This window comes from Cryptomeria japonica, chromosome 9 (assembly GCF_030272615.1).
Source record: "Cryptomeria japonica chromosome 9, Sugi_1.0, whole genome shotgun sequence".
NCBI lineage: Eukaryota > Viridiplantae > Streptophyta > Pinopsida > Cupressales > Cupressaceae > Cryptomeria > Cryptomeria japonica.
The window spans coordinates 399,913,301-399,928,420 of NC_081413.1; positions in this window are offsets into that span (position 1 = coordinate 399,913,301).

Genomic DNA, 15,120 nt, shown 5'->3' on the forward strand with positions numbered 1-15,120 from the left:
CTTCAAATACCCCCCATTCCATCTGTGAAACATCCCTAAGAGAACACTCTACAAGCAATTTAATCAAACCATGATGGTTGATAGAACAATTTCCATTCTTCTGTGTTTCTTTGGCACTTATGGAAATGAGGTGGTAGAGAAAATTAGGAACATTCACTCTCTGACCATGCTGTAAATGACTAAGCAATTTGAAATGAGGTGAATGTAAATTTGAATAGCTCCCTTCACAAGTAATGTACTTCATTACATATAAAGCCACCTGGGGCCATTCTGCTGCTAGGGAAACCCTCCTGGTTCCTTGCTTGTCCACCGTTAGAGGTCCATCTATGGGAAGTGTAAACTCTTCTCTAGCGCTTCTGGCGTCTTTTGATTCTGGAAACAATTCTCCTTCCTATGACAACCCTATAACTTCAGCTATCCGGTGCTCTATAGCAATAACCCTTAATCCTTTAACAATAGCCTCTCCTTTGTTGAATGAATGCATAAACTCTGGAGCAATTTCTTCATTATAATCCCTTATTTTCAGAAAGTAAACAATCAAACCATGCTGCCTGAAATAATGCTCACAAAGAGCATCCTGTAGCAATGCATCATGGACTATTGGTTCATGGCCGATTGGATCTCCACCCATTTATTAATTTGTTATTGTAGCAAACCCAGCAGCTGAGAAACAGAGAACCAAAATATTCTACAGACTGAAAATTGAAACTTCCTTACCTATTTCCAAATTTGGCAGTAGAGTTCATTACTTTCTTATGCCAAAGAATATCTTGTTAAAGAAATGATGGAAAGCAATCAAATCAAGATACCAAAAAGGACAAGTAATTACTAATTTTGGAAACCGAACCATAAAACACCCCCCCCAACTTAGTTTGGCATGTCTCCACATAGGCTGAAAGGATTTAGGGAAGTGTACACGGATTTAGCAAAGGCAATAATCATAATGAAATCAAAAATGCCTAATTAAAATAAAATAAAATATGTATTGTGTGGGAGAAAAAGTGACACTTAAGCAAGCATGCCCTAATCTCACTTTCAACCACACACTTGTGGAATACGAAAGAGCCTAGAGGTATCACACAATTGGCTACTTCTTCTTGTGGAAGAGAGAGCCATGGGCTACCTATTAGGATTTCTATTCCTTTGTTGCAATTGAAAGATGAAATGATGCAAGTTCAATCCCTAACCCCAAAGTGCAAGTATGAACTAATGACAAGATTGCAGAATTGAACTTAAACAATGGAAAGCTGTAAACACAAGGACAAGAAAAGAATGTAAATGCATACCCGGAGTTAAAATCTGACTGAAAATGTTCGGGACAGGGGCGCGGGCGCCACTGTCCTGATTCTGCCCCTGAAACTGCTCTGAAAACTGCTGTTTTTGCACTTTGGAAAAGCTGTCAAAAATGCTGAAAATGCTGTCTGTCAGGAGGACCAGGGTGCCCAGCGCCCCTGTCCCAGGGACCAGGGCGCCAAGCGCCCCTGTCCTGGCAGGACCAGGATGCCCCACGCCCCTGTCCTGGTCTTTTTCTTTGAAACTTGGTGTGTTGTTCCGTCTCGGTCTGCTTCTTCCGGATCTGTAACTTGCGGCATCGTCCGAATTTCGAAACCTGCACTTATATCTGAAAAGGTGTGGTGGGCGGCTATATAGGGTTTTGCCTTAGTCAAACCCCCGCTTCGGTGATTTCCACCTCCACGAATAGCCAAGTTGTATTGTAAAATGTATTGTGTGTGCAGACCTAGTGTGTGTGCAAGGTCCTTAAATGCAAGAAAGCAAACTAGAGCAACCTAGAAAGTAAACCCTAATTGCTTGTAAATGATAATGTAAATGCTCTAAATCAAGATGCAAAGTGATCTAAAGCATGAATAAAGGATATGTTGAAGCTTATGCAAAGACATGAAAACAACATGAAATCATACCCAACCCTCAAGGGAGGAGTACAAGCCAATCTTCAGTCGGTAATCTCCTATTGTTCTTCAATGTCTTCCAAGCCCTAAATGGATAAATGAAATTGATAAATGCTTGATAGAAGGATGTTGAATATTGTTGAAGTCCTCAAAGATCTGCTCTTTTGCTGCATATGAGGTCCCTGAAAATGAAAATCGGATCCCTTCAAATGAAGAAAGAGAGCTCTTATATATGAAACCCTAGGTCTTAATTCCAACTTTTGGCCGACCTAGAGATTGAATATCCCACCAATTTCTTGGGGTTAAGCTTTATTTTATGATTGGGTCGTGCTCCTAAAATTTTAGGAAAAATGTCCGGGACCATGTGCACGCCGAGCGCCATGGTCCCGACAACTTTTCACCAAATTTTCAGGGCCGTCAGATATGATGATTTCAGAGAGAATCCTGAAGTTACAGGTGATTTCGAGATGTTTTGACCCTCGAAATCAAGCCCCCAAGTTCAAAATAGGACCTAATTAGGGTTTTTGATTAAATGATGTATTGGAAGAATAAAATGAAAGGGGAACACTTTAATGAAAGGGCCCAACTTTATGATGTGGGAGATGATGAAATAGGACCTTAGACCTAATTAATTTAATTAATTAAGCGCTAAGGGGAAATGCAATGCAAAATGCAAAATGCGCCAAGGCGGGTGCTAAACTAGGTGTGAAATTGTACCACCCTAGCAAGTGCATACAATTTACGACGCTACATTTAGCCCCCACTTTAGCGGTCATATGAACACTACGTGCATATGCAAGCTAAAGTACAGAAAAGTAAACATTATTTGAAAAAGGATATATCCATAAGTCTGTCGAACGAAGCCCCCAGCGGTATCTGCAGTACACAGTTAGGAACCGCACCCTACAAAACACACGTTAGATCACAAAATCACCTAATGCTTACTAAGGAAGGTGATGAAAATTTGAGGGTATCTATATGCCCCCCCCTGTTTCGGCTTGCTAATTTTAGTGAGTTGAAACAGGGTATCATGTTTACCACTTCGAATTGTTAAAGAATATTGATGACAAATGCTCACAAGAAGATTTGATATGAGATCAAAAACTAATGGAGAATCATTTGGTAAGAAAGAGGACTAAATCTCAATTCCAACACAACAAAGAGTGTGAGGTTTTGAGAGTTCTCTAACACAAGATGAAGGATGTAAATGGAAACAAAATGCAAAGAGAAGAAAAGAAAGGAGAAAAGCATGAATACACACATTGGTGATCCATGAGAAGAATAGTGAGAGAGAAAAACACGGACTTCTCGCCCCTAGATCTTGTCTAGGTGATCCATGTGAAAAAGGACATGGAAAACTAGCCCCTAGAGTCTGTCTAGGTGATCCATGTAAGGGAGGAGAGTGAGAAAGTCTAGCCTTGTGCCACTAGTTCCACTCAACCTCGTGCATGTGTGTGTAAGGGAGGTTAGAAGCACCTCATAGGAGTCTATGCCCGAGTATGCTACAACTTGTATATGTATAGTACAAAAGCGTGACATCTCGCTCTAAGAGTCTGTGCTCTGGTTCCGAGAATAATCACCTTGCATAAAAGAAAAATGGAGACATCTCGCTCTAAGAGTCTGTGCTCTGGTTTCGAGAATGACCCATTGCTCAAAAAGTGTAATGTTTATGTCATAAGCAAAGTATAACAAGGATACCTACCTTCATCACAAAAGAAGATACCCCAAAAATGCAACAATGTCATAGATCCAAGCAAGAGAGTTTTGCACTCTTTAAGCAAGGATAAGATAGTTGAAAAGGGATTTCTTGTAGTATGTGTAAAAGAGATCCTTAGAGGAGAAGAGATCTTTGTACAAAAGATACCTATCCCCGAGAGGAATTGTCCTAGACAAAGATAACATGTTATAGAATAAGACAAAGAAGAGAATAAGAATGCAATACTTCCTTCTTTTGCGAGGTGAAAGTGATTCTTAATGAAGGATGACGCTCTTTTTAACCCAATTAGGAGAGTGAATTCGTTATGGATGTATTTTACCAAGTGCAAAAGAGGTTGTAGTCAAGGACTTACACCTTGAACAAACAACAACAAATGCGTACAAGGCATAACATCAAGTAATAAAGTCCACACCATCCACAAAATAGGAAAAAGTGGATCCTTAGATAAAAATAAGGAACGATCATTGCCTCAATGAGAAGGACTTACACAATCTTCTAGGGAGAGATTTGGACATAAGCAAAAGAAGAGATGTATGAAATCACTCTTGTCCCCATAGGAACAAGAAAATTGGGCTATTATGTTGCTTCAAAAAATATGATTGCACTTGAAATTGTACCATCATGAATTACAATGAGCCCCCAGTAAATGAGCTACCAATGTCACATAATGATGAGCAACATAATAGCCATTAATGTTATTTAAAGACATGATAGACTAAATGAGGTATTTGAATATGACATGTTAAATGCTCAACTATAAGTGAGATCAAAAACATGTATAAAATGATAAAAATTGAAGAAGAAAAGTCACATGAAATCTTAGAAGAGGGATGAGTGTAATTTATTAGAGCCTTATCCCTAGAGGAAAGGACTTTATGATGAATAGGAGATAAAGATTCATAAGTGGATTTAGAAATTTGAGGGGATTCATAAAGAGATTTGTTCATTGCCAAGATTTCCTTATGAGGGGAATGAGAGTTAGTTGAAGTGAGATCATCATCACTAGTAAATATAGCATTCACATTGAGAGATGGTCTTTTAGATGCTTTAGTGCATTTGCAGGGATTGTAGCCAAGTCCAAAGGCATAATTGTGAAAATTAGTCTCTAGAGGAACCTTCATCCCTTGTTCATGAGCACTGCAACCATTTCCATGATACCCATGCTTAGCAAAAATGCGAAAACCACGACCATAATGATCAGCCATTTCAGAAAGAGAAGGTGGTTTTTCATAAGACAAAGAATCAAACTCTTCATAATTAGAGGTGTGAGGAGAAGAAGTTTGAGAAGCGGCCACAAAATTATTGCTCATAGGTTCAGGTAAGATTGATTGATCTCTAGTTTCTTCCTTCTTTTTAACTTTAAGCTCTCTAGGAGGAACCCTATACTCACCTACAAAGGTGGGATTAAAGTCAAGAGATCCCCAATCGTCTTCTGCGAGAACCTTCTCAGGATCAAAAGCCTTTTTATGCGTATATTCAAGTCGAGAAGGATCTTCTTCAGGAGCTTCAGACTCATCCAAAGAATTTTGATTATCAGAGGGTGATGATTCATCCATAGGTATCTTGTTTAACGAGTCATTACTAGAAGAGGAAGGCTTAGAAGAACTCCCTTTGGAAGTAGATGTTTGCAAACAAGTTTGAAAATTAGTATCACCTATCAAGGTATAAGTCTTATTATTATAAATAAATTTAACTTGTCTATGCAATGTAGAGGGGACAGCTTGCATACTATGAATCCAAGGTCTCCCTAATAGCAAGTTGCATGTTAGATTTCCCGACATAACATGGATAGGAGTAGGCAAAGTAACGGGTCCCACTGTGATGGGTAAGGTGATAATACCTAATGAAGACTTAGCCACATTATCAAAGCCTCGAATGGGATGAGAGTCAGGCTCAATAAGGGATGTATCCACATTCATCTTATGCAATAGATTAATGCTACACACATTAAGGCCAGAACCATTATCTACCAGTGTTTGTCTTATAGCAGTGTCATTTATGATAACCACAATCATCAAGGGATCATATTGATGTTGAATTTCACTAGTAGGAAACTCATCTTGAGTAAACACAATTTGAGTTTTAGGATTCATCACAGAGTTAACTAAAGATGCTATATTACTAGATGTATTCGGTGGAGGAAAATTCAAATCTTTCAAGGCATCTTGTAACATTCCATGATGAGCGGAAGAAGTTTGAATCAAATCCCAAAGGGATATCTTAGCAGGGGTAGCTTTAAGTTGTTCTATGAGATCATATTCCTTACCAAGAACTTGTGAAATACGTGGAGCTTGGGGAAGAATAGGTTGGGAAGGAGGAAGTGAAGTTGGGATAACTAGAGGAGGATTAGGTTGCCTATTGTTTCTTGTGTTATAAGTATGGGCAACCACATGATAACTCTCTCTATTCATTTGCTTAGCATACTCATAAGGGCTCTTAGTAGAATAACCTCCTTGCACAGTAATAATAGGTTTCTTAGGAGTGCAAAAAGAATCATTAGCATAACCACCTTGAACCACTAAGATAGGCTTATTTAAAGATTGAGAATTTTGAGAAGGACAAGCACCTTGGACAGTGAAGAGAGGTTTGTTAGGTGTTTCATTTGCATGTATCAAATTGATTGAGGATGGTTTAGAGGAATGAACAAAAGTGTTGGAAGAATTATTGATAGTCTTCTCTTGCACTAAAATATTATCACAGATTAAATCAATTTTAGGAGAGAGACAAGGGGTAGGCATTGATGTTCTAGTAAGAAGAGTAATACTAGGAAAGGTCATATCATCCTCTATCATCAAAGGATCTACATGGGGAATAAACTCTCTAGGAGAAGGATCAACATTACTCTCTAAAGTCTCACTTTTGAGAGGGAGATCTTTGAAAGAGATGTTAACCATTTTGCTTTGAGCTAGGGTTTCCATATGAGTAGAACCAAGTTGAGGAGAGGGAGAATAATTGAGATTCAAGGAAGGTGAGAAACTATCAAGGGAGTTTTCAATCTTGATTTCATCCCCTTTGGCTAGGGTTCTCTCATGGGATAGAGAATAATCCACACCTTCTTCTAATGGTTCATCCCAAATAGTGAAGTTGTTGAAAGGAATGTTTGAAGTATTGTCAATTTCGGGAGAGGAGATAACATTGTTTATTAATTCTGCATCCTTAGGAGGGAGAGCATCAATAGATGTGTTAAACTCATCCTCTTTCCTCAAAATATGTTCAATAGGGGAGAGAGAATTAAGGAAATTGCTTATTATTTCATCTTCTTTCTCTAAGGGATGCTTATGGGTAAGACCAACTTTAGGAGAAGGGTAAGCATTTACCATTAATTCATCATCTCTAGTGGGAATTTTGTTGGAAAAGGAAAGGCCATCACTAGGAAATGTAGGGATAATGTCGTCTTCTTGAACAAAAGGATCAAGGGCATCATTCAAAAAAGAATGATCATATCTATTAAAAGGTTTATCTTTTGATTCAAAAGGAGATATCTCTTCATAGAGGGGATCATTGAAAACAACCATGTAACTAGATTTAGTGGAAGAGCTGATAGGAATGTACCCTTGAGAGGAATCATTCGACTTATCTTTCTCATCACAACGAAATGGCATAGTAACAATGTTTATGAGTTTTTGGTAAAATGAAGGTTTGGTATATTTAGGTTTCAAAAATTCATCTAAAGCTTCATCTAACTCATAATCATCACAAATATGAACATCTTGCAAATAAAAATCTGACATTTTGAAATTGCATAAAATTTTAAACACACAATGCAAAGAAACACACTTTTTTTTTTTTTTTCTTTTTAATGAAAATGAAATGAAAACACACTAAATCTAGATCTAGATCTAACAAATGCAATGCAAGAGGAAGCAATGATAGATTCACGTCGGGTTCACCAAAATGTGTGGGAGAAAAAGTGACACTTAAGCAAACATGCCCTAATCTCACTTTCAACCACACACTTATGGAATACGAAAGAGCCTAGAGGTATCACACAATTGGCTACTTCTTCTTGTGGAAGAGAGAGCCATGGGCTACCTATTAGGATTTCTATTCCTTTGTTGCAATTGAAAGATGAAATGATGCAAGTTCAATCCCTAACCCCAAAGTGCAAGTATGAACTAATGACAAGATTGCAGAATTGAACTTAAACAATGGAAAGTTGTAAACACAAGGACAAGACAAGAATGTAAATGTGTACCCGGAGTTAAAATCTGACTGAAAATGTTCAGGACAGGGGCGCGGGCGCCACTGTCCTGATTCTGCCCCTGAAACTGCTCCGAAAACTGTTGTTTTTGCACTTTGGAAAAGCTGTCAAAAATGCTGAAAATGTTGTCTGTCAGGAGGACCAGGGCGCCCAGCGCCCCTGTCCCAGGGACCAGGGCGCCCCACACCTCTATCCTGGTCTTTTTCTCTGAAACTTGGTGTGTTGTTTCGTCTCGGTCTGCTTCTTCCGGATCTGTAACTTGCGGCGTCGTCCGAATTCTGAAACCTGCACTTATATCTGAAAAGGTGTGGTGGGCGGCTATATAGGGTTTTGCCTTAGTCAAACCCCCGCTTCGGTGATTTCCACCTCCACGAATAGCCAAGTTGTATTGTAAAATGTATTGTGTGTGCAGACCTAGTGTGTGTGCAAGGTCCTTAAATGCAAGAAAGCAAACTAGAGCAACCTAAAAAGTAAACCCTAATTGCTTGTAAATGATAATGTAAATACTCTAAATCAAGATGCAAAGTGATCTAAAGCATGAATAAAGGATATGTTGAAGCTTATGCAAAGACATGAAAACAACATGAAATCATACCCAACCCTCAAGGGAGGAGTCCAAGCCAATCTTCAGTCGGTAATCTCCTATTGTTCTTCAATGTCTTCCAAGCCCTAAATGGATAAATGAAATTGATAAATGCTTGATAGAAGGATGTTGAATGTTGTTGAAGTCCTCAAAGATCTGCTCTTTTGCTGCATATGAGGTCCCTGAAAATGAAAATCGGATCCCTTCAAATGAAGAAAGAGAGCTCTTATATATGAAACCCTAGGTCTTAATTCCAACTTTTGGCCGACCTAGAGATTGAATATCCCGCCAATTTCTTGGGGTTAAGCTTTATTTTATGATTGGGTCGTGCTCCTAAAATTTCGGGAAAAATGTCTGAGACCATGTGCATGCCGGGCGCCATGGTCCCGACAACTTTTCACCAAATTTTCAGGGCCGTCGGATATGATGATTTTAGAGAGAATCCCAAAGTTACAGGTGATTTTGAGATATTTTGACCCCCGAAATCAAGCCCCCAAGTTCAAAATAGGACCTAATTAGGGTTTTTGATTAAATGATGTATTAGAAGAATAAAATGAAAGGGGAACACTTTAATGAAAGGGCCCAACTTTATGATGTGGGAGATGATGAAATAGGACCTTAGACCTAATTAATTTAATTAATTAAGCACTAAGGGGAAATGCAATGTAAAATGCAAAATGCACCAAGGCGGGTGCTAAACTAGGTGTGAAATTGTACCACCCTAGCAAGTGCGTACAATTTACGACGCTACATGTATATACCTATAGTCACGTGAAAAGAAAGGCGAAATGAAATGAAATGATAGATAAGGAAATGAGATGGGATGATGTGGATGGAAATTTTATTTATGGAGAATAATATTTCCATAAGACATGGAAATATTTTTGTGAAATGATGTGAGGAGAATTAGGAAGTGGCAAGCATGTTCACTGTAGTGGCTGTAGGAACCTTGCCTCCATTACTTTGCTCAATTTTTCAAAGAACTTGATCAGTGGTTGTAGGAACTTGATCAGTTGCTGCAGCAACTTGTGTTTGATCCTTTTTAGCAAATTGCTGCAGGAACTCCTCTTTGTTGGTTGACTTATGATAAAGACGCAATCAATGACCATTTACCAAAAGCCAAAACCAAACTGGGTCAATTATGGTCAAATGAACAACTCCATTGTTGAAAACTTCCTCTATCTCATATGGACCTAACCATCTGGTTTGGAGCTTTCCCATAGTATCTTTATATCTGGAGTCATACAATATTGCCTAGTCACCTGCTTTGAACTTTTTCTCTTTGATATATTTATCATGCCACTTTGCCCGCTGATTTTGTATCAGTTCTATCTGCTGGACAACCATTTTTCTCCCTTCATCTAAAGCATTCAATTACTGAATACGTTCCTTTTGTGCTTCAGAAAGTATCATATTTAATTGCAAAGCCGTCCTCAGAGTTTTATGCTCAAACTCAATAGGCATCATTGTTGCTTTTCCATACACCATCTCAAAAGGTATAAAACCAATTGGTGTCTTCCAAGTTGTTCTGTATGCCCAAATTTCTTTTGAAAGCCTATGAGACCAATCTTTTTTATGAACAACTATGGTCTTGGTAAGAATAGCCTCAAGCTCCCTATTTGTAACCTCTACCTATCCATTAGCTTGTGGATGATATGGGGTAGATTTTATGTGCCTTATATTGTATTCATTGACCAAGGCTACAATCAATGTTGAAGTAAATTGTGGGCCTTGGTCTGATACAATTTCCCTTGGTACTCCATATCTTGTAAGTATCTCCTCATAAAGAAACTCATCCACCTTATTATCTCTTGCATGTGTCATGGCGCGAGCCTCCACCCATTTGGTTACATAATCTGTACATACTAAAATGTAGGATTTTCCATTAGAAGGTGGATCAATTGGGCCAACAAAATCTAATCCCCATTTATCAAATAGTGCAACCAATATTTGTGGATACAATGGCATCTCATCAGATTTAGTAGGTCTCCCCATGCGTTGGCATCTGTCACATTTTCTTGTATATTGTACTACATCCTTATATAATGTGGGCCAATAGTATCATGTATTCAGTATTTTGAGTGTTGTTCTTTTAGCAGCAAAATGTCCTCCATACGGCTCATCATGACATGCATGCAGGATATCATATGTTTCATCTTCTCTTACGCATCTTCTCATGATTTGGTCAGGTCTAGTATAAAACAAACAATTAGCAATCCATGAGAAGTTAAATCTTTTCTCTACTAACAACCTTCTTTCCTTAGGAGATAAATGAATTGGCATTTTAGAAGTAGCTAAATAGTTGGTAATATCGGCATACCAAGGAGTGTGGGCTTGTATAAGGAATAGATGTTCATCCAGAAAAGCATCATCTATGGCTATATAATCTTTTTATAACTGAAGTCTTGAAAGATAATCTGCAACCACATTGGACTTTATTGGTTTATCAATAAATGTGATATCAAATTCCTACATCAATAATAACCAGCGAGCTAATATACTGGTAATTGAAGGCTTATTCATGAGATATCTGATTGCAGTATGATCAGTATGCACAAATATGGGATACCCTATGATATAGTGCCTGAATTTGTTGAGTGCATATATAACTGCTAACATTTCCTTTTCAATGACTGTGTAATTTAACTTAGGCCCCTGCAAGTTCTTGCTAATAGAATTTGCACTTTCCAAGTTATCAATCTTCTTTCCAAAGACTGCTCTGATTGCATAATCAGATGCATCTGTATGAATTTGAAATGGTAAAGACCAATTCGGACCTTTAAGAACTGGTGCTTGGGTCAAAGCATGCTTAAGCTTCAAGAAAGCTTCATTGCATGAAGAAGTCCATTTAAATTACATATCTTTGGTAAGTAGAGAATATAAGGGACTTGCAATTTTGTTGAAATATTTGATAAACTTTCTATAGTATCCAGCATGACCAAGGAAACTTCTTACATCTTTTTGCTTTACCGGTGCATTGATATTATGAATGACTTCAATCTTTGTTGGGTCAACCTGTATTCCTTTTATAGAAATATGATGACCAAGGACTATTCCTTCCTGAATCATTATGAAGCACTTCTCACTGTTTAATGACAAACTATAGTCTTCACACCGTTGCAAAACTTTTTTCAGGTTCCCCAATGCTTCTTCAAATTCAAAACCATAAGTTGTAAAGTCATCTATATAAATTTCTATTATGTCTTGAGAAATATCTGAAAATATATTGATCACTGCTCTTTGAAAAGTGGCTGGAGCATTACACAATCCAAAAGGAAGAATAGAATATGCATATGTTCCCTAAGGACAAGTAAATGTTGTCTTTTCTTGGTCCTCTGGAGCTATCTAAATCTGATTGTAACCACTGAATCCATCAAGAAATGAAAAGTATCTCTTCCCCACCAACGAGTCTAATACCTGATCCACAAATGGCAATGGAAAATGATCTTTTCTTGTTGCTAAGTTCAAAGATCTATAATCAGCACATACCCTCCATTTTCCTCCTTTCTTAGGAACTATTACCAAAGGTGATACCCATTGGCTATCAGAGATAGGATAGATAAATCCAGCCTTTAACAACTTCTACAATTCCTCTTACTCTTTCTTTTAATGCAAGATTGATTCTTCTTTGTGGTTGTCTGAGTGGGCAACATTCTTCTTTTATATAGATACAGTGGGTACAAACTATTGGATCTATTCCATGGATGTCCTTGTAATCCCATGCAAAGGAATGTTTATGACATTTAAGCAAGTCCACGAGTTCTACTTTTTGAGTATTTGCAATATCACTATTCATATTCAAATATTTATTCAAATCAACTTCTATTTTGGTAGTAAGATCAATCTGGGATATATCAAAAAAATGAGAAGTACAGACTTCTTGCGGCAACGAAGTATGCAATATATTAGTCGTTGTAGGAAAGTCTAAATCTGAAATATTTGGTACCAACTCATGCAATTGTTGTTCTTGTTTTAACTCATTTGTTAGAATTTTATAAAGAATTGAGTCTTCATCATGTAATTGCATGAATGGCCCTCAATTAATCATCATAAGGTGATTAATAGAGTCAACTCCCTCAAATTCTTCTCCCAAAGTAGGCCAAACGACTTGTTGTTGATCAAACTGGGGTTGTGCAGGAGAATACAAAGCTAATATTTTTGTAGAGTTCCCATCTGAAATAGTCATATCCCCTGATCTACATCCAATATATGCATCAGCTGTGGCAATTCAAGGTCTTCCCAAAATCACTGGATATCCTCCCAGTGTCGCCTTTGGAGACAGAATCATAAAGTCTGCAGGGTATTCTCGGGAATCCAAAATAACAACCACATCTTCAATCATACCATTAAGTTGCACTGTAGAGTTGTCAGCAAGCTGTAGGACTGTAGGTGTAGGCCTGAGACTATTGAATTCAAGCTGCTGCATTACTTCTCTTGTCATCACATTAATGGCTGCCCCTAAATCAACTAAAACATTCTTTATCTGGTTGCCATTAATGACTATACTCACAACAGGACTACCAAGATCAGAATATTTAGGAATTGAAACCTTTGCTAGCATAATATCTACTAGTTGACCCATCACATGCACTATTTGTGGATCCTTCTTCTTCCTGCCAGGTTTTTTTAGACATGCCTCCCTAAGTTCCTTACTTTATATAGGAACATCTTTTATTGCTTGCAACAATGGAATTTTAACACAGACATGTTTCAATTGATCTATGATATCAAAACCTTGCTTTTGTTCTATAAGAACTTCCTTTTCTTACAATCTCTGTGGAAATAGTGGTAATCTCTACTTCTAAGGTATTGTGTCTGTTGGATTAGAGATTTCTTGTTGTACCTCAGTGATAAATGGAGGAGATAGATTAGGCAGAGTTGTCCCACATTGGAGGTGAATATCACTTATAGATAGAGAATAGGTTGGGTATTGATTAGGGTCAGCTGAATAAGCTTGTTGTTGTTGCTAAGATTTAATATTAGGATTTGGCATTGGCTGAGTGGGCAACTGTGTTGGTTTAGGTGGGGAAACAATTTTTGCAGGGGGAGGCATTATTGCAGGCGGTTGTGGCTACTGAATAGGCTGTTGATATCTAGAAGATTGGGTAGTCCATGGTTGACTCCCCCTCCATTGAGGAGTAGGTTGCCAATTCCCTTGAAACTGGCTCCCTTGGCCCTAAGGTAGATACCAATTTACCTGTGGTTGCTTCCATTGTGGCATTTGATTAGCAAAATGCTGCCCTTGGCCTTGAGAACCATACCAGTTTGGATAATTACCAAAATTTTGAGCATATGGTGATTGCCATTAATTATTTGGTACATAAGATTTTCCACTATAACCAGAAAAAGAAAGTGGATCCGAAGGCATACCTTGTCTTTGGAAATTTGGCCTTCTTTGAGAAACATAGAAAACTTGTTCATCCTCACCTTGTATTGGCTTGAAGTCGGGAACCTCAAGATTTGCAACCATTTTACATCTGCAGTCCTTTTCCATTGTCTACAATGAGGGCAAAATTCTGATAGAAATGCATCAGCTTATTCATGCTTCTTCTTAGCTGAGAGTGTATCCAACTGAGTAGCCATATTGTTTATGATGTCCTCCTTAAAGTCCTTCAACAAATGGCTAAGTTCCATTCTAGAAACTCCAGTACTAGATGCTGATGAAGGCACTCCTGGTTTGAAACGCCTGTTCTTTTTAGAAGCACATCTGGAATACTTCTTACAAATTTGTCCTATTTCATTCCATGTAGACTATGTAATGTCACCTCCTCCCATAAGATCCAAAGCATTAGTGCATTCATCACTGATTCCCCTTAAAAATATCAACTTGAGGGAATCTTCATTTAGAGTCCTATGCTTGGACTTTTTGACACTAAACAGAAACCTTTCCAGATAATCTTCAAGACTCTCATCTTCTTTCTGTGTCATTCTAAAGATATTATCCCCATGACGATCAGTGCCTCTACAATAATATTTATACTTTGCAAGAAACAATTGTTTCATCTCATCCCATGTATTGATTGTGCTACTACCCAAGCTCATAAACCATCTTAAAGATGATTCCTTCAAAGTGGCAGTGAATATTTTGAGTCTATGGGCATCTGTAGTATAATCAAAACTCCTACAAAGAACATCAAACTCAAATAGAAATGTGTATGGATCCTCTGTCACTAATCCATAGAATTTAGGGAGGGAAGAAGTTGGAATGTTCTTGAGATTAGCATTATCATGCTGATCAAATATAGGGAACTCAAACGTTGGGTCCAAAGGTGGTGGTGGTGGATTATTTCCACCAGCAGGTGGGTTTCCTTTCATTGGACTTGTGGGGGGAGTTAATAAATGAAATTCTTCTTCTAGGGGTCTAAAGAGGAGCTGAAGACTGCCTTCTGGAAATTCAGATTCACGATGGTTCAAATTCTCTGGGGTTTGATAAAGTTTAGCAAAAGGATTTATATCTGGGGAATTAATTTCTGCATGATTAGGATGACTGGGTAGAAATCTACCTAGAATATCTCTTCTTTGCCTATGCATGCAGGTTCATAAATTTTTTTTGAACAATCAAATATGCCAGAAAAACAATTAGCTGAAAACTGAAAAGACAATAACCATAATAGGTTCTTAGTTTGACATCATCCCCGGCAACAACGCCAAAAATGTTCAACCCAACAATAAGAATAATAACTCTAGTTGAAGTCTCAACCCAAAGTTTGGA